Here is a 24,050-nt window from a genome sequence, read left to right as displayed (position 1 = left end):
GGGTCACTGCCATTAGAGGGTTCACTGCAGTTTTGTTAGGGAGATAGACAAGTCAACAAGGGCAATGACAACACGGTGCTTAGCAACAATGGATAACATGTCATGAGGATGAAGAGATGAAGCATTAACTTTCCCCAGGGGGGCTGGAGAAGTCATCTCCAAAGAGATGCCATTTGGTGAGAGACTTGAAGGAAGGTTAGGGATTTGCTAAATTAACAGGGAGTGTGCAGGCAGGCCTCACAGAGGGCAAATGATAGGAGGGAGTATTTACTGACACCATGTGCCAGGTACTATATAAAGTGCTTCATATATGTCATATTTGATTCTTCCTTCAATAACCATTTGCTTAGCACATGCTATATACCTACCACTACACTGAAGTGCAAATGCTCTGAATTTTCACATGAGGGCACCAGGGAATACAGAGACAAAGTGACTTTCTCAAAGCCACACAGTAAGAAACACACAGTCAAATCAAGCGCTGGCCTTCTGAACACACAAGTTTTCCCTTTCACCTCCCAACACTGGGTTATAAAGGTACACAGGCACACTGGGGATATGATTGGATATCTTGTTTCACTAGAATATGCAAACAGATGTGAGGGTTGAGGGGGTGAGAAGTGACAGCAGAAAAATCTGTGGAATATTTCAGTAATTTGCATGTTAAGGCTTACATATCTGATCATTCACATTTGCTTTTAGAAAAGGAGAAATAATTCCTTTTTTGAGTGTGTGCCTTTCCAAGAAGATTCTGGAACAAGTACAATAACTTTTTAAAGTTTATAGAAACTTATGACCCCATAAACTTATGGGAAATAAAAACAAAAAGGAATTAAAAATGACTCTCAGTGCAACCATTTTTTACTTGCAATTACTTTAAAACATCATGAATCATAAATATTTATCAGCTAGCTTTCCAGACAATATACCAGGACCTAACCAATGATAAGGGAACAGCTGTCTGAAGCAAATATGGAGAACACAAAAATGAAAATGGCAGCTTTTTTGTTGTACAACTATATTGTATTTAGGTCATTTTATATTCCAAAACATACTGCCAAAATCAACACATAACTTGAAAATTCATTATTTATAAAACTAAATCACAATAAATGATCAATAAATGTGGCAAGTTAGTGTTACAAAATAAAAGCAAATGTTTTGCAATAAAGATTGAGTTGTTAAGTAGTACAAACCCAGAGTTACTTCATGAGATTTCTAGTAAGCCTTCTGGACAGTAATTGAAATGACCTATCTTAGTGATCCTGTATTGAGATTGAATATATTGGTTTTAATTTTGTAGATGTTAATATTTAAGCAAATATTTAGCTACCATGGAGTATCAAAGCTTTACAATTGATTTAATGGTTTTTAATAGAAGTAACTGAAAACAGAAATTAGCTATAGAATTTTACAATAATTGAAAACACTACTAAGTTATGCATTCCTTAAATTTACATAATAATTTACATTTTCATACACATTGTTGTGATTATATATCAATTTCCCTTTTAGAAATGAAATTTGTATTTCCAATCATTTATAAAATGTCTTATGACATTTTGGAAAAAAATATAGTACTACTGATAAGCATTCAATTAGCCCAATTTTTTGACCTGCACTTTTGGAAACTGAGCTGTTCTAAACCATCAGAGGATTTTCTTTCCTACACACACACACACATACACACATACACACACAAATGGGTTGAAATAAATAATGAAGGCACTGATTCATTTTTTTAAAAATGTGTATTTAATTCTAAATGGAAAATAAGTCACAGGAAAGACTTTAATGTTCTGAATCATTTATGGTAAAATATACTACCACATATTTTATATTTTATTTTATGTTAATAAGACATATATTGCAAGATAAATTTGAAAGAAGGAAGAATCCTGGACAACTATTTCTCATCATGCATGTTCATTTTGTACATCTTGGGGCTTCAATACATCATCATGGTGCTGGGACCTAAGAAATGCTGGTATCCACAGTTATATTTAAAGTAAATACTGCTAACCCTTTGCTATCTGTTGTTGTCTATTCTCTCCTTGGTTGGTTTTCTGCTCATTAGAAATTGAAAATTACAATAATCCATTACTTAATTTTTTAAATTAAAAATTATTTTACTTGGGGCATAAGTGGATAAATCTGCTGCCTGCAGTGCTGGCATCCCATATGGCTGCCAGTTCGAGTCCTGGCTGTACCACTTCTGATCCAGCTCTCTGCTGTGGCCCAGGAAAGCAGTAGAAGATGGCCCAAGTCCTTGGGCCCCTGCACCCATGTGAGAGACCTGGAAGAAACTCCTGGCTCCTGGTTTAGGATCAGCCCAGCTCTGGCCCTTGTGGCCATTTGGGGAGTGAACCAGAGGATGGAAGACCTTTATTTCTCTTTCTCTCTCTCTCTCTCTCTCTCTCTCTCTCTCTCTCTCTCTGCCTCTGCTTCTCTGTAACTCTGCCTTTCAAATAAATAAACCTTTAAAAATTATTTTACTTTAGAGACAGAGAAAGAGTGCTCCCATCCACTGTTAAACTTCAAATGCTCAACACCCAGGACTAGGCTGGGCCAAACCCAGGAGCTAGGAACTCAATCCAGGTCTCCTACATGGGTGACAGAGACCCAATCCCTTGAGTGATTACTGGTGCCTCCTAGAGTCTGTCTTCATGAACAAGAAGCTAGAATCAGGAGCTAGAGCCAAGAATCAAATCCAGGTACTCTGACGTTACACATGGGCACCTTACCTGCTAGGCTGAATGCCTGCCCCTAAGCCACTGTTTTTTAGTGAGCAGTACCTACTTCAATCAGAATTAAAAAAAAAAGTCAGAAAGGAAAATAAGGCTGGAACTTATTTCTCAGACTTGAAGAAGAGAAAGGGTTTCATTCTCCCTTTACAGATGAGAAAAGATCTTTTATATTCTTTTTTTAAAAAAATATCTATTTATTTGAAAGGCAGAGTGACTGAGGGGGAGAGGGAGGGAGGTTGAGAGTGAAGGAGAGGAAAAAAAGGGAGAGATGGAGAGAGGGAGGGGGGGAGAGTGAGGGAGGGAAGGATGAAGGGATGAAGGGAGGAAGGGAGGGAGGGGGGGGAGGGGGGAGAGGGGGAGAGAGAGATCACCCATTTACTGGTTCACCCCTCAAATGGCCATAACAGTCAGGTCTGGGCCAGGCCCAAGCCAGGAGCCAGGAACTGCATCCAGGTCACCCACGTGGGTGGCAGGGGCCCAAGTACTTGGTCCATCTTCTGCTGCCCTCCTACTGGGCATATCAGCAGGAAGTCTGCTTGGAAGCAGAACAGCTTGGACTCGAACCTGCACTCTGATGTGGGATGCAAGCAATGCCCCAAGATCTAAATATTCAAAGATAAGGCAACGGAGAAAGGAGAATTAAGGAAGCAAAACAAATAAGGCCTTTCAATCATGTGACAGAATGACCTAACAGACCTCTTTGCAGGCACTGAGTTGTTACTAATGAAGTGAATATTTTATTCTGACCTCCCAAGGAATAATGCAGTGAATTTTGCATCTTCTACAATTAGAGTCATTAATGAGAGCAGATTCAAAGAGCAGTCCAAATAAAGGACCTTTTGCATTGTGTGATATTTCAAAGGCACTGTCTTGAAACTAATCCTCCCTCTCTCTGTTGAGATGCCATTCAGATTTAATATACTCCCTTGTCAAGTCTTCATCTTGGATTAGATCCCTAAAGCTTAGATTTTGCACTTCTTTGCTTGAAGGGTTGTTCGCCTTGGTCAGTTTTGGCCTGAATCTTAACTCTGCAGGTGCAAGCCTTTGGATACCCACTTACACCCGAACTGCATTTGACCTCAGCCAATACTCTATCGCTGACTTCACTTCTCCAGGAAACTGATGGCTGGAAGGGACTCCACACAACTATACGCCATGAGTTATGGCAATGTCTCTGGAAAGCATAACCATCTAGCATATTTGAAAAGCCACACTTAAAACTGAAATACAGAGATGGACATTTGGTGCATATGGGATCTGACTGGGAATCCTACATCCCGTATCAGAGTGCCTGGTTAGAAAACTGACTCCTCTGCTTCCAAACCAGCTTCCTGCTATTACACCTTGGGAGACAGCAGATGATGGCTCTAATGTTTGGATCTCTGCCACCCACATGGAAGACTCAGACTGAGCTGCAGGCTCCTGGCTTCGGCCTGGGTCAGCTCTGGCTGTTGTGAGCATTTAGAGAGTAAACCAGCAATGGGAAATTTCTGTCTCTCTTGTCCTTCAAATTTAAAAAGTGAACAAATTTTAAACATAAAATTAAAACATACAGAGAAAAAAGTATAATCTTTAAACTGCCAACTACTTAAGTAACTTTATAAAAGAACTTTGAAAGAATGAAAAGTTTAGGGCAAATCATTTTGCTCCTGTGGGGTCTCAGTTTTACCAATCTGTAAAATGAGTGGGATGGTCTATAACATTTCTTATCATACAAAAATACTATCCCTTTATCAAATGATTTTACTTTTTCAATTTGATGTTTTAGGAGACCATATATTAAATAAATCTGATGCTTTAGGAGAGTCCCTATATTAAATAAAATTAAGGGAAATGTCAGCCATATGCTTTGTGATGTTTTCCCTATAAACATTTTAGAATACATATTTAATTTTCTTAAAATATCCCTCTATAATTATTTAAGTAATCATTACTCAGAATCACTATGTAGGACAAATTGAGTTATAATAGTTTATTAGCTAGAAATTTTGATAAATCAAGACTCTTTCTATATTGTGCCTACAGAATAACCACAATCTTTGGGTTTCTAACAACCAACAGGTTTAACTAAACCTTTCACTGAAATTATCCTAAATGTTAATATCCTGCAGAATATAGACTGAAGATAAAACAGCCTTACTTCTAGCCTTTGCAGTACTGAAACATCTATATAATTATTCCTGGACATAGGAAAAATATAAAGTAGAGTTCTATGTTGCTACCTTTAGTTTAAATTGCTATCACATGAATCCACTATGACATGATATTACTATTACTGTGACATTACTATTACATGACACTGCCATGTGGTAGTAAGGAAACAGCAAATAAACACATGCCATTATACACAGCTAACAGTAGATGAGCTATGAGTAGAATGTCTTAGTCTGTTTGTACTGCTATAATAAAATACCTTAGACTGGGTAATTTCTTATATATATTTTTTATTTATTTATTTATTTATTTATTTATTTGAAAGTCAGAGTTACACAGAGAGGAGAGAGAGAGGTCTTCCATCTGATGGTTCACTCCCCAATTGGCCGCAATGGCCGGAGCTGCACTGATCCAAAGCCAGGAGCCAGGAGCTTCTTCTGGGTCTCCCACGCGGGTGCAGGGGCCCAAGGACTTGGGCCATCTTCTACTGCTTTCCCAGGCCATAGCAGAGAGCTGGATCAGAAGTGGAGCAGCCGGGTCCTGAACCGGCTCTCATATGGGATGCCGTGCTTCAGGCCAGGGCGTTAACCCGCTGCGCCACTGCAACGGCCCCTATATTATTTATTTGAGAGGTAGGGTTGGAGGGGTGGGGGAAGGTCGTCATCCGCTGGTTCACTCCCCAAATGTCCACAATGGCCAGAGCTGGGCTGATTGGAAACCAGGAATCAGGAGCTTCTTCTGGGTCTCCCACATGGGTGCAGGGGCCCAAACACTTGGGCCAACTTCTACTGCTTTCCCAGGCCACAGCAGAGAGCTGGATGGGAAGAGGGGCAGCCCAGACACGAATTGGTTGCCTGTATGGGAAGCTGGTGCCACAGGCAGAGGCTTAGTCTACTATGCCACAGCAGTGACCCCAGACTGAGTAATTTCTAAACCATAAAAATGTACTTCTCACAGTTCTAGAGGCTGGTAGTCCAAGAGCAGAGTGCCAACAGATCTGGAGGGCTCTCTCCTCCACACATGGTTCCTTCTGTGTGTCCTCCAGCTCTCTGGGACCTCTTTTATCAGGGCACTAATTGTAGTCTGAGGGGTTCACCCTCATGAGCTAATCACCTCCAAAAGCCCCTACCATCTATACCATCACCTTGGTGATTATGTTTAAGCATGTGAACTTCAGGAGGAAACAAACATTCACACCACAGCATGTAATAATCACGACTGCATATCGAAGAAACGTGCCATCAGTGGGTTAACTAATTTTCCAGGGAAGTGAGGAGGAAAATTTATCATTAGTGTTCCTGTACTTTATTTCTGGGTATAAAAGTACAGTGAATGCTTTCCTGTAAAATCCTATGGTTCTAATCACAGGCTGTAGAGTCAGACTTGAGATGGAGTCATTCCCCCAAAACTATCCCCTCCCCAACATACACATACACACATGTACACACACTCCAGCTCCTGCATGAGCAGCAAAATGACCTTGGTAAAAGTTACTTATGGGGCCGGCGCTGTGGCATAGCGAGTAAAGCTGCCGCCTGCAGTGCCAGCATCCCATATGGGCGCTGGTTCGAGTCCCAGCTGCTCCTCATCCGATCTAGCTCTCTGCTATGGCCTGGGAAAGCAGTAGAAGATGGCCTAAGTCCCTGGGCCCATGCACCCACATGAGAGACCGGGAAGAAGCTCCTGGCTTCGGATCGGCACAGCTCCAGCAGTTATGGCCAGTTGGGGAGTGAGCCAGCAGAGGGAAGACCTCTCTCACTCTCTGCCTCTCCTTCTCTCTCTGTGTAACTCTTTCAAAGAAATAAATCTTTTAAAAAAAATAGTTACTATGCCATAGGCCTTAGTTTTCTCATCTAAAAATGGGAACAATAATGCTTCCATTCATAGTAAAGTTATTAGCATTCAATAAAAGTGGACCTGCTACTACAAGCAGCTGAATAAGGGGTAGTTGTAATAGTTGTCATTTTATCTCCCTCCTCACCGTGTAGAATTTTGCCATTATTATTGGAGTCAAATTTGAAAGGTGAAAAAGCAAAAAGAGTAGATAGCAACTGTCAGTTGTGTGATATTAAAAATTAGCAAGGGGTGGGCATTTGGCACAGCAGTTAAGATGCCACTTAGGAGGCCCACCTGCCATACCTTAGTGGCTGGGTTTGAGTTCCATCTGCTTCCAGTCCAGCTTTCTGCTAGTACTCACCCTGGGAAGGCATCCGGTGATAGCTCAAGTTCTTGCACCCACAAGGAAGATTTGGATTGAGGTCCCACCTCCTGGCTTTGGGCTGGACCTGCCCTGTCTTACAGGCTCTTGGGGAGTAAATCAGAAGATGGAAGACTTCTGCGCATCTCTGTCTCTCTTTCATTCTCTTTGCCTGTCAAGTGTAAATAAATAAATAGATTGAGAAGACCTAAGGTTGTAGTAAAGGAAAGGTACTAATTTCTATTTTCTTATCTTCAGTCATGAAACATCTCTGATATACACCTTTAAGGACATGGCTCCATCCAGACGCCAAGAACATACTGGAATAAGCACAGGGATCTAGATAGGGATTGGCCAGTACACCCTACAGGCCTAATCTGTTGCCATCCAACCTTGTAAATTAAGTTTTCTTGGCACACCTCTATGCCCATTTGTTCATTTTTTAGGGCTGCTTCCATACAGCAGCAGTTGTGTAGTGATAACAGAGACTATATGGCCTGTATGCAGAAAATATTTCCTAGCTGTCCTCTTACAAAGTATGCTGACACCTGACCTAAAATTTTCCTTTGGAAGGGTCAGCACCATAGCACAGCCACTTCAAGGATGTCTATATCTCATATCAGAATGCTGGTTCCAGTCCAGGCTACTCCACTCCCAATCCAGCTTCCTGCTAACGCATCTGGGGAGGCAGCAGATGATGGCTCAAGTACTTGGACTCCTGCAACCCACGTAAGAGACCTGGATGGAGTTGTGGGTTCCTGGCTTCCGCTTGGCCCAACCCTGGCTGTTGTAGGCATTTGGGGAGTGAACCAGTGTCTGGGAGATCTCTTTCTCTCTACCTTTCAAGTAGATTAATAAGCATTTTAAAAATTCCTCTGGAAGCTGATCTCATTTCACATGATGTCCTTTCCAGAGGACTTTCAAATACTTTTTTAAAGTTTTTAAAAGCTGAGTTAAGCTTAGTTATAGGCCTCTTCCATTTCATCCACTAAGTGGGTTTTCTCCCACAATAACGCTGCTCAGTGTATGAAAGGGAATACTCCCTGCCCCAACAGACAGCTTTCCATCCTGTTTACAAGATAAACAAACCAATGAAAGCATTCTTAGCTCTGAATTATCAAATAGATGATATTCATTCACACTGAAGCTTCTTATCCTCAACCTTTCTTTAACACTTCCTAAGGAAGCTCTTGGTTATGCAGATCCAATGTGCAACTCTCATTATAACTGCAAGTTGTTAGTGAAACTATGGCATAACTTAAATACTTAGATCAAATGAACCAAACCTTTCCCAAAAATATCAAAAGAAATATATATTTTGTTATCCAAATGCTATTTATTGCTTATTTGATTCATTTAAAATGGGGGTGTTTTTTTTTTTTTTTGTAATGTGTAACTTAAATCTCTTTTGTGGTAAATTGACATCCTTTGTCCTTTTCCTAAAGACAGTAGCAAACAAGGGCTCAGGCTGACCAAGAGCTATTTATTACTTTATCTTCCGAGGCCCTTTTGATTCCTATGGATTTAGTTCGTCTCCTGCAATTACAGATCATTTCTCTCCTTGTTCTGCCATCACATGTCCTATCCTCATTAGTGTGGTTTTTCCTTGTGCTCAAGCAGCAGCCTAATTGAGTCAGTTTCTTTTTTAATAACAGCTTTACTAGGATCTTCACATATCATCATTTACCAGTTTAACTGGGGCAATTCAATGATTTTTAGCCTATAAAGTTGTGCACAATCTGTTTTTGCAGATTTTCATTGCCCCCTTAAAAGAAACCTCAAACCCACTAGCAGAAACTCCCCATTTTCCTCCTAGTCCCCCTCTCTCGCCGTAGGCAACCACTAATCTACTTTCTGTCTCTGTGGATTTTCCCTTTTTGTTCATTTCATATAAATGGAATCATAGAGTATGTGCTCTTTTATAACTGGCTTCTTTCACTTAGCATAATGTTTTCAGGGTTCATCCATGTTGTAACACTGTCATTCTCTTTTTAAAGTCACAGTTTGCATATTTAGTAGACACAGACTCAAATATTTAACTATGAGCATTCTTGGAAGAATAAATAGTGATAGCATTTTTAACATGTAATTATTCTCTTTCTCTCGCTCTCTCTCTCTCTCTCTCTCTCACACACACACACACACACAGGCAGACACTCCTAAATGCACCAAAATCTGGGGAGCCTGGTTAGTGGTACGGAGAATTATTAATAATTCTCGTGAATTCTGAAATGCCCTCTACAATTTATTCCAAGGGTCTTCAGTGTACCTTTAACAAATGCTTCTCATAGGGAAACCTCCAATATTTGAAGTTATATTCTGATGAAATATTTTTAAAGTTTTTAGACGTATAGGTTGAATATTTCACCAAAAAGAATGTTGCATAACCCAGAGGCACAAAATGATGGTCGAGATGTATACATTAACTAGGTGCTCACCTACCTGACCATCCCTGTAAGTTACAGCTGTATCCATATTTCCTCTAAAAGCAAATGCCAATTAGTGATGTATACCTCAAAACGGAGGGTATTAATATGACTAGATCTAAAGTAACTGTCAAAAGTATTATAACCAAAATAAGACTTTCTGTAACTTGCATTTCAATTGTTATAAAACAAGATTAGCAAATATTTTCGATCTCTAAAGTATGTTTAACAAATATACATTCATCCCTCAGTATCCGTAAGGGATTGTTTCCTGGATTCCCAGAGATAACAAAATCCAGAGATGTTCAAGTCCCTTATATAAAATGGTATAGTGGAGTGGGCATTGCGGTGGAGCAGGTTAGGCTGCCACTTAGGATGCCCACATCCCCGACACAGTGCCTGGTTTGAGTTTCAGCTACTCCATGCTTCCTGCTAATGCATCTGGGAGGCAGCTGATCATGGCCCAAATACTTGGGTTCCTGCTACTCCTGGGAGCCCGGGATGGAGTTCCTGTCTCCCAGCTTCTGCCTGGCCCAGCCTTAGCTATTGCAGGCATTTGGGTGTGAATCAGCAGTTAGAACAAACTCTCCTAATGCCTATAACAAGCACACCCTCCCTTCTGCTTTAACTTATCTCTAGATGACTTATCATACCTGATACAACATAAAGGCTACATAAACAATTATTATACTGTATTGTTTGGGGAATAATAATGGAAAGAAAAATCTGTATGTGTTTAGTATGGATGCAATCCCTCTCCTCTCCCCTGACCCCTTACCGAATATCTTGCATCCCCAATTGAGTCCTCTGATGCAGAACTGGAGGATACAGGAGGACCAACTGGGTTTTTTCTTTTAGATGGGTACATAGAGTAAATAGAGATCTCAAGCAAACTTTTTACCTGTTGATGTAATCACTGGACCTCAGCTTTTGTTTTGCAGATGACAAAGCAGAAGCACAATCACAGAAATTCACCTGAAGCTTTCTCTTTGTTTTCTTCCCAGGAATGGAATGTTTTTCATTTCTCTTTAGCCTTATCAAGTATTACCCATCTTTTCAAGCCTAGCTTGCCTCTCATTGCACAATGCCTTCTCTGACTGCTTCAGCCCTATCATTCTCATTCTTTTCAAAATTCCTAGGGCATCCCTAACATATTCTACCCTGAAATGTTTCTCATTATTTCACTTATGTTGATTTTGTATTGAATTAGTAACAGTCTGTTAATTCCTTGTGTGCTGGAACTATGCATTTTTATGCTACTTATAATACTTAATTCCATACTAGAACATAATAGGCATTTAAAAGAATATTGTTGATGAATTATATATTTAACAGACAATAAACCTAGGGGAAACACTTTAAATTTGAGAATTTCCAGTGATGATAGTGACCTCCACTGGATCTACAGAACAGAAGGTTAAGCTCGATTCCAAGTCTTAATCCTATTAAACGCTTTTCCATTTTTTTTTGTCTTAAATTTCTTTAAACAAGTAAAAATATGAAGTTACCTTGGACATTAACAGTAATTTCTCTAGTAGAACCCATTGTAAGATAATCAGCTTTCCTTAGCAGACATTCAGATTCACGGTAACCTCTGAGGCTTGGAAAGTATTTGACAAGTATCTATTTAAGGAATTAACATTCGTGTGTTATACATGTACATTTTTGGGCTTTGAACACAAAAACATTCCTTAGTAAAAACTGGGAATAACTGCTCAAACTTTTATCTTCTTGTTCAAAAAATTTTGAGAATTTTTAGGTCTACCAAACCTTCCTCCAAGACTAATATTTTAAGGATAAAAGAAACCTTTAAAATAACATAATTTGAATCAAAATTTCATGTTACAACATGTTGAGAACAGAGTAATCAAGGATCAATCCAAGAACCTAAAACAGTACAAACATAGAATAAAATTCTCATATAAACCATAAGTGAAAGAAAAATATAAGAGTTCCTAGAAATAAATAAAATAAGCATTTTACCAAATCAGATTGGTACAGAATTGGACATTTAAACACTGAGAAAACACTTAGGTGGGTTAGAAAACTGATTTAGTATTGAATTGATCAAGATTGTACAAAGTTCACCTTTATTTATATTTTTCTATTTAATTGTAAGGCAGAGTGAGAGCAAGTGAGCTTTCATCTGCTGGCTCACTCCTCAAATGCCTGTAACAACGAAGGCTGAACCAGGAATGAATTTGGGTCTCCTATGTGGGTGTCAGGGACCCAAGGGCCTGACCTATCATACGCTGCCCCCTAGGGTGCATATTAGCAGGAAGCTGGATCAGAAGCAGAGGAGGCCATCCAGGCACTCCAATATGGGATGTGGGCATGCCAAGGGGTATCATAATCTGCTTGGGGTGCTACAACACCTGCTCTGATCAAGATTCTTTAATTCTTACTTCTGTTATATGAAGTTGACATAACACAACCACATTTTATTAAACTATAAAAAGGAGGTTTTAAAAAAGAAATGAAAAAACCAACTGACAATTTACCCTATGAAAATTTCAGAAAAAAACCTCAGACTACACACATGTCATAACTTGAGAACTAGACTGTGGAGAACACTAGGCACGGCCAAAGGAAAAAGAGCAAAGAGAAGGAAGATGTGAGTGTACAAAGGAAAAAAGAAAGGTAGGTCAGACAGATAAAACCTAATTGGGAAATCAGAGCCTCCTTGGATGTTAAGCACAGAAAGAAATGCTGTCAAAATTGTGTGACGCAGGTAGGGGCCAGCGCCGGGCGTTGTGGTGTAGCAGGCTAAGCCCCCGCCTGCAGTGCTGGCATCCCATATGGGTGCTGGTTTGAGTCCCAGCTTCTTCTCCACTTCTGATCCAGTTCCCTGCTATGGTCTGGGGAAGCAGTAGAAGATGGCCCAACTGCTTGGGTCCCTGAATCCACTTGAGGGGCCCGGAAGAATCTCCTGGCTCCTGGCTTCAGATTAGCCCAGCTCCAGCTGTTGCAGCCATTTGGGGAGTGAACTAGCAGATGGAAGACCCATCTGTCTGTCTCTCCACCTTTTTGTCTCTATAACTCTGCCTTTCAAATAAAAAAAAAAATGTGATGTTAAAGTTATTCATTACAAAGGAATACGGAGATTGAAAACTGAAGATGGAAAAGGTGAAAACTCTTAGGTTATCAATTTGCAGCATCTGGGAGACCTATACATAGCTTTGGGTTGCTGTTGTTTTACAAGAATAGACCCATAAAATAACCATTAGTTTGACAAACATCGACTGAACTCCTTTGTGCCAGTCATTCTGCAAGGTGCTGGTGAGATGAATCTGAGGCTGTAGCCTGCCTGTAGCAGCTGGAAGGGATCCTGAAGATCATCCGTGCAGGCCTCTATACAGATAAGAAAATGACCCACTCTGGGCTACTTTGCGAATTATCCCATACGAGTTAAATTAATGGGGTGAAAGATCACAAGAAATGCAGTTTGAATGGAACTTTGAATATCACCCTCCTCTCTCAGAAGAAAATATTAAACTTTGAAAAGGCCTTTCAGATTTTGAGCAACACAAAGGCAGCTTAGTTACATCAAACCGGCTATCTTAATAGTACTCATTAAAATGGAGTTCTACCAGGATTATATTGTTGAGCTTGTTCAACAGGAATCTCAAGTAGTATCCAAAAAGGTGCTTCTGTGTTTAAGGCCCTTTTTGTCTGTTGGAAAGTTACTGAGGCAATGAGAAGCAGTGCCATTACATCACTGGGGCACCTGTGGCTTTGGATGGGGGCGGGGCTACCTTACTTCCATTAAAATGGAATTTCTTGATTGAATTATCAGTATTAGTGATGAACAAAGACCTTTATCAAAGCTTCTATTAAGATTTTTGAATAAGAGACAGGAAAATATGAATAGCATATGCATAGGATCTTAATATTTTGACATGCCTTAAATTTTAGATCTTGAAAAATAAACTAAAACACGAAGTAATTGAAACAAATATACCCACACTGGAAAACTTAGCTTGCGGAGTGCCTTTATGCTTGTTGCTAAGTTTACAATTTAAGGTTCAAAGCAGATGGGAGCTCTTCAGTGGTGACTGGCAGACATCATGAAAGGTAGAAAACTGAAGCACCCTCTACAATGTACAAATTTTGTGGGAAGAATTCCAGAAGCCACACCAAACCTTGAGCCAATTATTGAAAGGTAGAACTGTCCTCTTAGAGCCTATTGTAAACGTGTAGGGCAATGCACTACATGTTCAATCCAACAGCAACGTGTTGGAATAAGTGCTTTTGTGCTGACCCAAGCGTGACCCAGTACAAAAGCCCTCGTAACAGAAATTTAATGTTTCTGAAAGCATGATTGCCCTCTTATTTCTTTTTCACCTTCCTGTGCCTTTCATAAGTTCTTCCAGTTGGTTAATCATTAATTAATATTTAACAAGGCTTCTTCCCAGTGCCAAGTCCTTCTCTGCTGCTCCAGCCTTTAGGCAGTATATGAACTCACCCATTCCTCACTTAAGAAGCCCTGGCACTGACTAGATTAATTTCTCTAAGGAAATTAAGGCGAGCAGATGAAGTAGGGGGTTCCTTTACAAGAGCATTCAATTTTTTTAGCTTGCCTTCATTTAGCATATTTTTTGAGTGCATGAAAAAAATGGGGCATAAGTAAACCAATTTTACCTTTTTCCACAACCTCCCAAGCATACACTTCCTGAACAAGATGGGTACAACTGGAACAGGAAAGGGCTTAGATTTTTCTGCTACAGATGTCTCAGAACAAGCCAATCTCTTGACCTGATCCTGCGGAATCCCTGAAACGCTGGCCCTTAGAGCTCATTTTGGACCTCAGTGAGCCAAAGGATTGGAATGCAGATAAGGAGGGAAAACCTATGAGGGTATTATTGAAAGAGGTCAGCTGGGACATGGAGGCCATGTTGAGGGCCGAGAAGGAGTAGTAGTACTCCGGGAAGCAGCAGCATTTCTCCAAGATCTCTCGGGTGCTAAGCGAACCCCAATGTGCACTTATGCCCATTTCCTGTCAAATGAGTGGAATCAAGTTCCTTCCACCACCTCCTCCGACCTCCACTTCTCTCCACACGACAAACACACCAGACAGGTGATTTTGGTCAACAATTTACTTGGCACGAAGCCAAAGGCACGAGGGCCCAGCCCTCTGCCTATCCCTAAGGAATGATTGCTGAGGTTTCCCTCAGCGTCGTTTGGCACCTGGGCTGATCAGAGTACAGGAAACTAAAAAGGTCCCCCCACGTGCCGAGACTCTCTTAGTGACTGCGGGAGAAACTGTACCCCCCACCTCAAGTCTTAAATTGGTGATGTTCAAGTTCCTGTTTCCCACATTCCCATCTTTCTATGTATTCCACAAGATTTCTCCAACATGTCCTCCAAGTCACATTCTGTGGACTTCTAATTGCTTTTTAGCCCAGGTAGGGAGGGAAGAAGCAGGCACCAGGGAACAGTCTGCGCTCCCTGCCGCAGTTACAGTTCCCATCACTCTCGGGTGCCCATCCCCGTGCCAATTCTCCTAGCTCCCCACCCAGCTGAAGTGACAGGCTCGTGGTCCAATCCCCTTCCTGGTTCCCAGGGCCGACCGCTAGCACCACCCGAGCCAATGGCGGCGGCCGTGGGGCGGAGGGGGCTGGAAGGAGGGGAGGGAGCGCTGGCTTTAGAGCCGCAGCTGCAAAGATTCCAAGGAGCAGAAGTTGTCTGAGTGCGTCGGTCGGAGGCTGTCGGGCCAGACCGGAGACTCTGCGACTTTACGTAAGTGCTTTGCAGCCACTGGCGGATACCAGGGCAGCGGGACTCCTGGGCGTGGGCAGGAGTGGGTCCCCGGGAGAGAGCATCTCCCGGAACCTCAGCAGGAGCGTGCCTAGCCCTGGGGGGCCGTGGAGGTGGAGAGACAGAGAGAGCGAGCGAGCCCGAAAAACTTTAAGTGGAGCCCTTGGGCGCCCAGGCGACCCTTCCCAACCGGGATGGGTGGCAGAGATACAGGGCTCCCCACCACTACCCGCCGCAGTTTTTTCTGCCCCTCACTTCAGAAGAGCCGGCTTTCTCACCAGTTGCTGTTACTGCCAGCCTTGGGCTGAAGTCCTGACGCCAACCCTACCCCTGATCCCCTTCCGCGGCTGCGGCCCCTAAGTGGAAGCCCAGCGCCTAACTTCCCTTTGCCGTCCTTCGCCAGCTATTGCCACCTCCTCCTCCTCCTCCCGCCTGGACTCAGGAAATCCCTGAGCCCACAGCCCGCGAGGCCGCCTCGGGTGACCTGGCGGGCTCACGCCGACCCCTGGGCTCTCAGAGGGGGTGAAGGTGCCGTGGCCTCGGAAAGGAACCAGGGTCAGGTTGCCTGTCCTCCCCCGGCTTCCCACTCTGGCCATTACCCCGAGCGTCGGATCGCACCGCGTCTCCGTATGAGTAAGCACTTTTTTGCTTTTAGTAGCAGAACATCCCCGGACCAGTAGGGCAGTACCTTTCCGTTCTCTCCCCGTCCCCGGGCCCTGTGTCTCTGCTTCCTCCTCAGCGCTTTGGGCTCTGCCGCTCGCTCGGAGAGCGCGGTCCTGGCTGCGGAAGCCCGGGAACCAGTCCCGGCTCCCTGGGAGGGCAGAGCCGCAGGGGCGGTGGGCGGGGGTAATATCCCCCTGCCTCGGCACAGCTGCACTTGCCCGTGTTTACTTTTCCCCACCCGCAGTACTTAGGCGCTCTAATGAGCGGCCGGGGGCCGCCGACCACCCCCGCCCTGGCTGCTCGCCAGTCCCCAAGTTGTTGCCGCCGCCGCCGTCGCTCCAGTGTGCTGGCGACTGCGACCGCCGGGTTCCAGGGCGGGAGAGGATCCTAGCCCGAGAGGTGTAGCGGGGTTAATATACTATCTGACACTTGCCATCCGCGACGCTGCTTACTTCTAACCTGATCTGCGCAACTTATCTAAAGGTGCAAAAGATTGAGCCTGGAACTAAGAGGGTTGGAGAGCCTCCCCACTTAGGGTCAGACAGAAGAGATGCTAGGGGCGCCTGGCCTGTAATATGGCATGAGACAGGGGAAGTCTGCTTGGCCACAGTAGGTAGAAAAGTGGCATGAAAAATGACTGAGGAGTAAGCATTCACCTCACTTTACGGGATGTCTCAGTGTATTTGGGAGCCTAAACTACATCCTGGAGATGCAGTTACACAGTGCATTCCTACTAAGTGGCCACAGCCCCACACATGCCAATTGACATCACGTGCCCCAAATCTCTGATGCCCCTGGGGTGATGGTCACATGACGTCTTTTGACTTTAAAACTGGAATGTGACGGCTGAGGCCCTTGTTCCAAAAACTACTGCGACCAAAAAAAAGGGGGGGGGGGTTGGGGGGAGTGAAACTAGCCTGGACTCAAGGGAATTCTGCTTGGATTTAGATGAGGGAAACAGAAAGTGAATTTGGCGCTGGATTTTTTCCAAAATAATAACAGCATCATTTTTTTTTTTAAAAAATAAGGTTTGAAATAGGTTTGTGCTGGAACATGTTTCTTCCCTGTTTCCCTTCCTTAGACTTTTCTGGATTTCAAAAATATCTTACTAATTATTTTCTAAGAAAATCCCTAATTATTTTCTAGGAAAATCCTTTTACTCATGCCCCATTTCTTTCTTTCTTTCTTTCTTTCTTTCTTTCTTTCTTTCTTTTTTTTTTTTTTTTTGAAAGATTTATTTATTTTATTTGAATGGCAGAGAGACAGAGAGGTCTTCCATCGGCTGGTTCACTTCCGAAAAGGCTGCAATGGTCAGAGCTGGGCCAGGCCAAACCCCAGAGCCAGGAGGTTCTTCTGAGTCTCCCACGTGGGTGCAGGGACCCTAGCACTTGGACCATCCTCCGAGGCTTTCCCAGAACCGTTAGCAGGGAGCTGGATTGGAAGAGAAGCAGCTGGGACACAAACCGGTGCCCATATTGGATTGCCAGAGGCGTAGGCTTAACTTACTATTCTACAGCGCCAGTGCGGCCCCTTGTTTGATTTGTAAAAGCTAGATTTTGAAGCCATATCCCAAAAGCTAATGCTAAAAAAATCAGTCTCTGTCCATATTCCTTGGTCTGGCCTATATTTTAATTGTACCATTATCTATATTAGACATCTACTTGAAAGCGGTGCATAATGTCTTAACTAAAATTAACCATCAATTATTTGTGGTTTGGAACTAATTGGGTTAGAAATCACACACCAAAACTGAACACTAAATTTAATAAATGGAATTCGTTGGAGTTTTACCTGCTGATGGTTTGGTAGAATACTGAGGAGACACCAAAACAACTTTCCCAGATTGACCTGCACCCACCCATGAGGCTCAAGTTAAGGTTGTGCTAGGAAAAATGTGGCAATTTTTGCCATTCAGATGATATATTGCAGAGTATACAAACAGGTAGAGGTATCTCTGAGGTCAGGAGTTTAAAAGCTTTACTTATTTGCAAAAATGCATCTGGTTGATGCATATTTAACCTTGAAAACAAATAGGGCAGAAGCTATAAAAATGAAACTGGGACTATTTAAGAGATTTTGGCTTGGTATTTTTTTTTAGTCAAAAAATCCTTTGTTGGGGCTGGTGCTGTGGCGCGGTGGGTTAGAGCCCCAGACTGCTGTGCCGGCATCCCAATGGGCGCCAGTTTGAGTCCCAGCTGCTCCACTTCCAGTCCAACTCTCTGCTATGGCCTAGGAAAGCAGTGGAAGATGGCCCAAGTCCTTGGGCCCCTGCACCCGCGTGGGAGACCCAGAAGAAACTCCTGGGGCCTGGCTTTGGACCATTCCAGCTATCTGGGGAGTGAACCAGCAGATGTAAGACCTTTCTCTCTGTCTGCCTCTGCCTCTCTGTAACACTGCCTTTCAAATAAATAATAAATATTTTTTAAAAAATCCTTTGTTTGCTCTAACAACTTCTGAATGACTCCATTTTCTTGCTGTCCCATTGTTTTCTAAACCTCAAGGGAAGAGCTTCCTTAAAACACAGAATTCTGACCCCCAGGTTAGCCTTTTAGCACAGGTTAGCTAGAAGTGAATTTAAGCTGCACCTGAGTTACTAGAGTTAACCACACTGGTAGATAGACCCCCCTAGTGGAAGTGAGGTGATAATATAATTTTAGATTGAAGTCTTAATAACTGTTTAACCTCAAAAAAGGGGAGGAGCACTATCTAAGTAGGTTATAGTGGTAGTGAGGTAAGTTCTCTTTTTAAAATAATATGAACTCATGCCAACACAGAATCATCACTAGGCTCTAGTCCACAGCATTTCATTGTCTTGGGATGCCTATTCAATTACAACCACCCTCAAAATTGCTGACTTCATTTTTTTTAGTGGGATAATCCAATGAACCCAAAGTTTCACTAAAATTAGAGTGCTGTGAATCTAATTCTTAATTTCTGCTGTTAGATCTAGCTGGGTATCAACCCCTTTCTTTGCCTGGTAAATTATGCCCTGCCTTCATTTCATACGATCAGCATTGAGGTCCAGTCTCTAGTCTGATGCTATTTAGATTCAATTGTAAAAACTGACTAGGCTTATGACATTTGGGATTAAAGGATTAATTAGAACTAGTGAGGAATAATTTGGGGGGGAGGACATTAAGTCTCTTCTACAAATGCGTGTTAGACTTTACTGTGACTATTTATACTGGCAGAATGTCAGTATCCAGGGTTCTATCAGAAGCCCAATGAAATTTTGCTCCTAGGCAAACAGTACTAGTGTTGGTGAAAAGAAAAGGCCATGGTGATTAAGCACTAAAGTGATTCTTTTTGGTAAAACTGATAAAGAAAAAAAAGTCTACTTGCCATTATTCCATATTCTGTTTTAGGCATTATGTCTAATTGGCTTTCACAGAATTTACTGACATAATACTCTTGGCACACGTGATAATTCTTGAATTTACTATTTTGCTTTACTTTGTGTAATCTAGGTGGAGTGTGTGTGTGTGTGTGTGTGTGTGTATGCCAGATTGTTTCTTGTTTTTGTTATTTGGTAAAGATTACACAAGTAGCTGAAATAAAACAAAAGTTGAAAATGAACATTTGTCAGTACATGACAACTTAAGTATCTGTTTTTAGAATCATTTTATACTATAGCAATTTTTATTTTAGTGAAAAGTGATCTGGGGGGAAATTTTTAATCTGTGAAAGTAATAAGACTTAGTTTAGAAGAAAACAGCTGGGTCATGTTTTGAATCTGCATAATTATTTTGGAGAGTGATATGCTATAATGTATGTTCAATGTGTTGGAGATTTTGAAAGCTTTTTGGATGCATTACAACGTTGGAAACTCTTTTAGATGCCAGTGGTCACGACTAGCTGTTTTTAGTTATGAGAGAGCTTTGGTTAAAGTTACAAAAAATGTCTGTTCATGAAATTGTTTTAGAAGGTCTGATCATACTTGGGCTGATTTATTTTAGTTATGGAGGTGAGACAGTTTCAAAAGATTCATAATAAATTTAATAAGACCGAATTTTGTCTTGTTCTTAGCATTTGAAAGACAAATATTAGTGAGTCTAAGCTGTTTTAGGGGTGAAGAAGCATTGATGTTATGTGAAAATAAGGAGGGAAGTATGATGGACTTGGTTTCAGAAGAACTAGATTCTAGATGTTTTGCCACCAACTCATAGTTTGGCCTTAAGAAAATCACTTAAATTATTATATTGACAACTAACGTTGAAGACCTATATGTGCTAGACATCATCCATTTTCTCATTTATTAAATGAGGTTATGGATCAAGATTTCTTGTTTGCTGGTATTTTTTCAAATACTTACAAACTGGCTTATTTCAGTTATATAGGCATTTATCAGTGTGTTTGCCAAATGATGATGCAGTTATATTGAAGCAAGTTAAACACCTTGTTGTTAAATTGGGGACTATCTGGGAACCATCAGTGGCATATTCCATGACTAAGGTAGTTCTTTAAAATTTAGAGGTACTATTTATATCATTCATTGACAAGGATTTTTGGTGTATTAGACCTACTGGTTTTACAATATGAGAGCGCTTAAGTTTTGTTGAAAGGTTGGCAGTTTGACAATAAAGAGGTAGTATTGTTTATTGGAAAAGACATTGAGCATGGAATCCAGAGTCTTTTAGTCCTCTGCAATCTGGAGAGGTAGGTCATCTTAAGGAAATCATTGAAATTTCTCTGTGGTTATATCTGGATTTCACTTTATTTCCATCTTTTTCCAAAATATGTATTTTATAGGCATTCTGAAAGGCTAAGTGAGCTTTGTGAAGCCATGGCTCTTCGTGAGCAGGTGCTATGTACATTCAAAGTACCGCAGTAGTATATCATAGAAACACCTTGGCTTTCACAAGAGTTTATAGAAATGGCAGAATTTCATCACTTAAGTCTTGCTGTGTTTGACTTGTCTGTAAATGTTCTCCAACTAGCCAATTTCTACAAGGAAAGGAGAAATAAAGCCATATATAATGTGAAAAGAGAAATGGTTACTTAAAAAAACCCAAACACCTGCATGTGATACTTTCTTTTTTTTTGTTGTTTTAATTTATTTATTTTTTTTTATTTTTTGACAGGCAGAGTGGACAGTGAGAGAGAGAGAGACAGAGAGAAAGGTCTTCCTTTGCCGTTGGTTCACCCTCCAATGGCCGCCGCGGCCGGCGCGCTGCGGCCGGCGCACCGTGCTGATCCGATGGCAGGAGCCAGGAGCCAGGTGCTTTTCCTGGTCTCCCATGGGGTGCAGGGCCCAAGCACCTGGGCCATCCTCCACTGCACTCCCTGGCCACAGCAGAGAGCTGGCCTGGAAGAGGGGCAACCGGGACAGAATCCGGCGCCCCGACCGGGACTAGAACCTGGTGTGCCGGCGCCGCTAGGCGGAGGATTAGCCTAGTGAGCCGCGGCGCTGGCCTGCATGTGATACTTTCTTATATTCCATCCCTCAAGTATAGTCCAAAGTAACTTGTTAAAGCCATTCATTTGATGGTGTTTCTTCTCTTTTTAAACTACTGAGTGTTTTGGTCTTCACTGGTAGTTGTTGGCTTATACTACTTCATTCTTCATTTTGTGATTGCCTGTTTTATGTAAAATTGCTCACAAAAAAATCGAGTGTTTATCCTCATTATTGCAGTCTGAAAGAGGACAATGTGCAATTATGGAAAAGTGCATAATGGAGGCGATCATCTATGTATCTCAGTGCTCTGCCATCAGTAACATAGAAAGTGTGGGAGGCTTATGTAAATCTTTATTTCAAAGTTCTCAGGTAAATTTCAACTGTCACCCGCAAAATTGTTAACTTGGAATTAGTTTTTTTTTTAAGATTTATTTATTTGAAAGCAGAGTTACAGACAGAGAGGGAAAGAGAGAGAAAAAGAGAGAGAGAGAGAGAGAGAGAGAGAGAGAGAGAGATTGTCCATCCACTGCTTCAAACCCCAGAGAGAGAGAGAGAGAGAGATTGTCCATCCACTGCTTCAAACCCCAGATGGCCACAACAGCCTGTACTGGGCTAGGCAGGATCCAGGAGCTTCTTCCAGGTCTCCCATGTAGGCAACGGGAGCCCAAACACTTGGGCCATCTTACACTGCTTTCCCAGGTGCATTAGCAAGGAGCTGGATCAGAAATGGAGCAGCCAGGACTCAAACTGGTGTCCATATGGGATGTTGGTGCTGAAGATGGCAGCTTAACATGCTATACCACAATGCCGACCTCAGAATTAATTTTCAAATTTATTCTCATCTTGCCAATTATATAATGGTTCTATAACTCATTCTTTCAATTATCATATTTTTAAAAATTTTGTTAGTTAAAATTATAATGAATAACGTTTGTTAAAATATTTGTCAAGTGGTAGTACTTACAAATAAACAGAAAGCCCTGAGTTAAATGATTTTTTAAAAAATCTGTTATGTGACCAATTCTGACAAGCAAGTTCATTTTGCTAGTAGAAATGATTTTTTTTTGTAAAGTCTGACCCTTATTTCTACCACTTCTTCTTTAAAAGATTGAGTAGCAAAATATTTTTTTACATTTTACCATCTATCAATTGTGTAATCTTTGTAAACCATCCATTGAAAATATAGCTGTGATTCTTTTAAGCTGTGATACACACAGGAGTATATATACACCTATGTATCTATATGATTTTATATAATATTTAAAAATAATAGGGGGTAGGCGCTGTGGCTCAGCGGGTTAATGCCCTGGCCTGAAGCGCCGATATCCCATATGGGCGCCGGTTCTAGTCCCGACTGCTCCTCTTCCGATCCAGCTCTCTGCTGTGGCCTGGGAAAGCAGTAGAAGACGGCCCAAGTCCTTGGGCCCCTGCACCATGTGGGAGACCCGGAAGAAGCTCCTGGCTCTTGACTTCAGATAGACGCAGCTCCGGCTGTTGCGGCCATCTGGGGAGTAAACCAACAGATGGAAGACCTCTCTCTCTGGCTCTACCTTTCTCTGTAACTCTTCCTGTCAAATAAATAAAATAAAATCTTTAAAAAATATATATACATATAAATAATATAAAAATTGTACTTTCTATCAAATGCAGTTTGTTAGGACAGTATATTAGCTTTAAATAGTGATTATAGAGTTCTACATTATCTTCTCTAATTGCATAGTGTTGTGTTCACATTAACATTCTGCTGTTGACACTGAGGAATAATACACTGTCTTTCATTGCCAAATGTGAGTTTTAAGCTTCTTTCCTCTATTTATTAATTTGCTTATTACTGCCATTTTTGCCATTTCTTTTTGTTCTTTTTGATATTTTGGGCCTTGTATTTCAGATGAGAGAGAATTACCAATATACACTGCAAAGTGTTTGTATAAAAGTGGAAACGACATGAAAGGGTTTCTGGGGCACATCTTGTTGCTATAATATTCAATGTGTATTAAATAGTTCATCTACTGGGAAAGTGTCTGAAGTGGTGCATACTTAAGATATTTTTAATCACTTCACTATAGGTTAGAAAATATAAGATTAGTGTAGAAATTAGAGGAAACCATAAAATAGGTTATAATGAAGAAAAATAGAGGGCCAGCTTTGTGGCCTATCAGGTAAGTCCTCTGCCTGTGACACCAGAATCTCATATGGGCTCCTTTTTATGTTCTCACTGCTCCACTTTTGATCCAGCTCCCTGATAATGCAGCTAGGAAAGCAGTAGAAGATGGCCTGAGTGTTTGGGCCCCTGCCACCTATGTGGGAGAGCCAGAAAGCCCCTGGCTTCAGCCTGGCCCAGCCCTGGATGCTGGGGCCATTTGGGGAATGAACCAGTGGCTGGAAGATCCCTCTCTGTCTCTCCCTGTCTCTCTATATCTCTTTCAACTAAATAAATAAATAAATCTATTTTAAACAAAAAGAAAATAAAAAGTGCTCAATTATGTTACTTGCTCATATTTTTGTCTGTTTATTTCCTATATACATATTAAATATGTAGAGAAAAACATTTTTAAAATTGGAATTGATTTTTTTAATTAAATATATAATATTCTAAATAATGGATGTTTCATAATTTATTTCACTAATTATAGGTTGTTGGACATTTAAGTTTTTCCATACCTTCTAGGTAATGCTTTAGTGAAAATTCTTGGGCAAAAAGTCATTATACA

General features: G+C 41.5%; 1 protein-coding gene and 1 long non-coding RNA gene across 13 annotated transcripts in view; one reads left to right on the top strand and one right to left on the bottom strand.

The window, feature by feature from the left end:
• LOC127484884 (uncharacterized) overlaps positions 1-16,298 on the bottom strand; it is a 250,294-nt gene extending 233,996 nt beyond the window's left edge. For 5 of the 7 annotated variants that reach the window (XR_016227714.1, XR_011385374.2, XR_016227715.1 and 2 more), the window contains exons 1-2: positions 15,970-16,106; positions 7,099-7,270 (exon numbers count right to left, since the gene is read on the bottom strand). This is a non-coding gene — a long non-coding RNA (uncharacterized LOC127484884). Of the gene's footprint in view, positions 1-7,098; positions 7,271-15,969 lie in introns of all 7 variants that reach the window. The other 2 variants (XR_016227716.1, XR_011385376.2) reach the window with 2 other exon arrangements.
• Positions 15,196-24,050, top strand: part of PLS3 (plastin 3) — a 92,232-nt gene continuing 83,377 nt past the window's right edge. For 4 of the 6 annotated variants that reach the window (XM_002720237.6, XM_051827279.3, XM_070066620.2 and 1 more), the window contains exon 1: positions 15,196-15,263. The gene's annotated coding sequence lies outside the window, so the exon portion shown is untranslated. Of the gene's footprint in view, positions 15,264-15,310; positions 15,915-24,050 lie in introns of those variants that run through there. The other 2 variants (XM_070066623.2, XM_089323849.1) reach the window with 2 other exon arrangements.

Source organism: Oryctolagus cuniculus, chromosome X (genome assembly GCF_051225735.1).
Source record: "Oryctolagus cuniculus isolate XC-2025 breed Fujian yellow rabbit chromosome X, ASM5122573v1, whole genome shotgun sequence".
In the NCBI taxonomy this organism is placed as follows: domain Eukaryota; kingdom Metazoa; phylum Chordata; class Mammalia; order Lagomorpha; family Leporidae; genus Oryctolagus; species Oryctolagus cuniculus.
The sequence above is the reverse complement of the archived record's forward strand: the minus strand, read 5'-3'. Positions and strand labels throughout refer to the sequence as shown.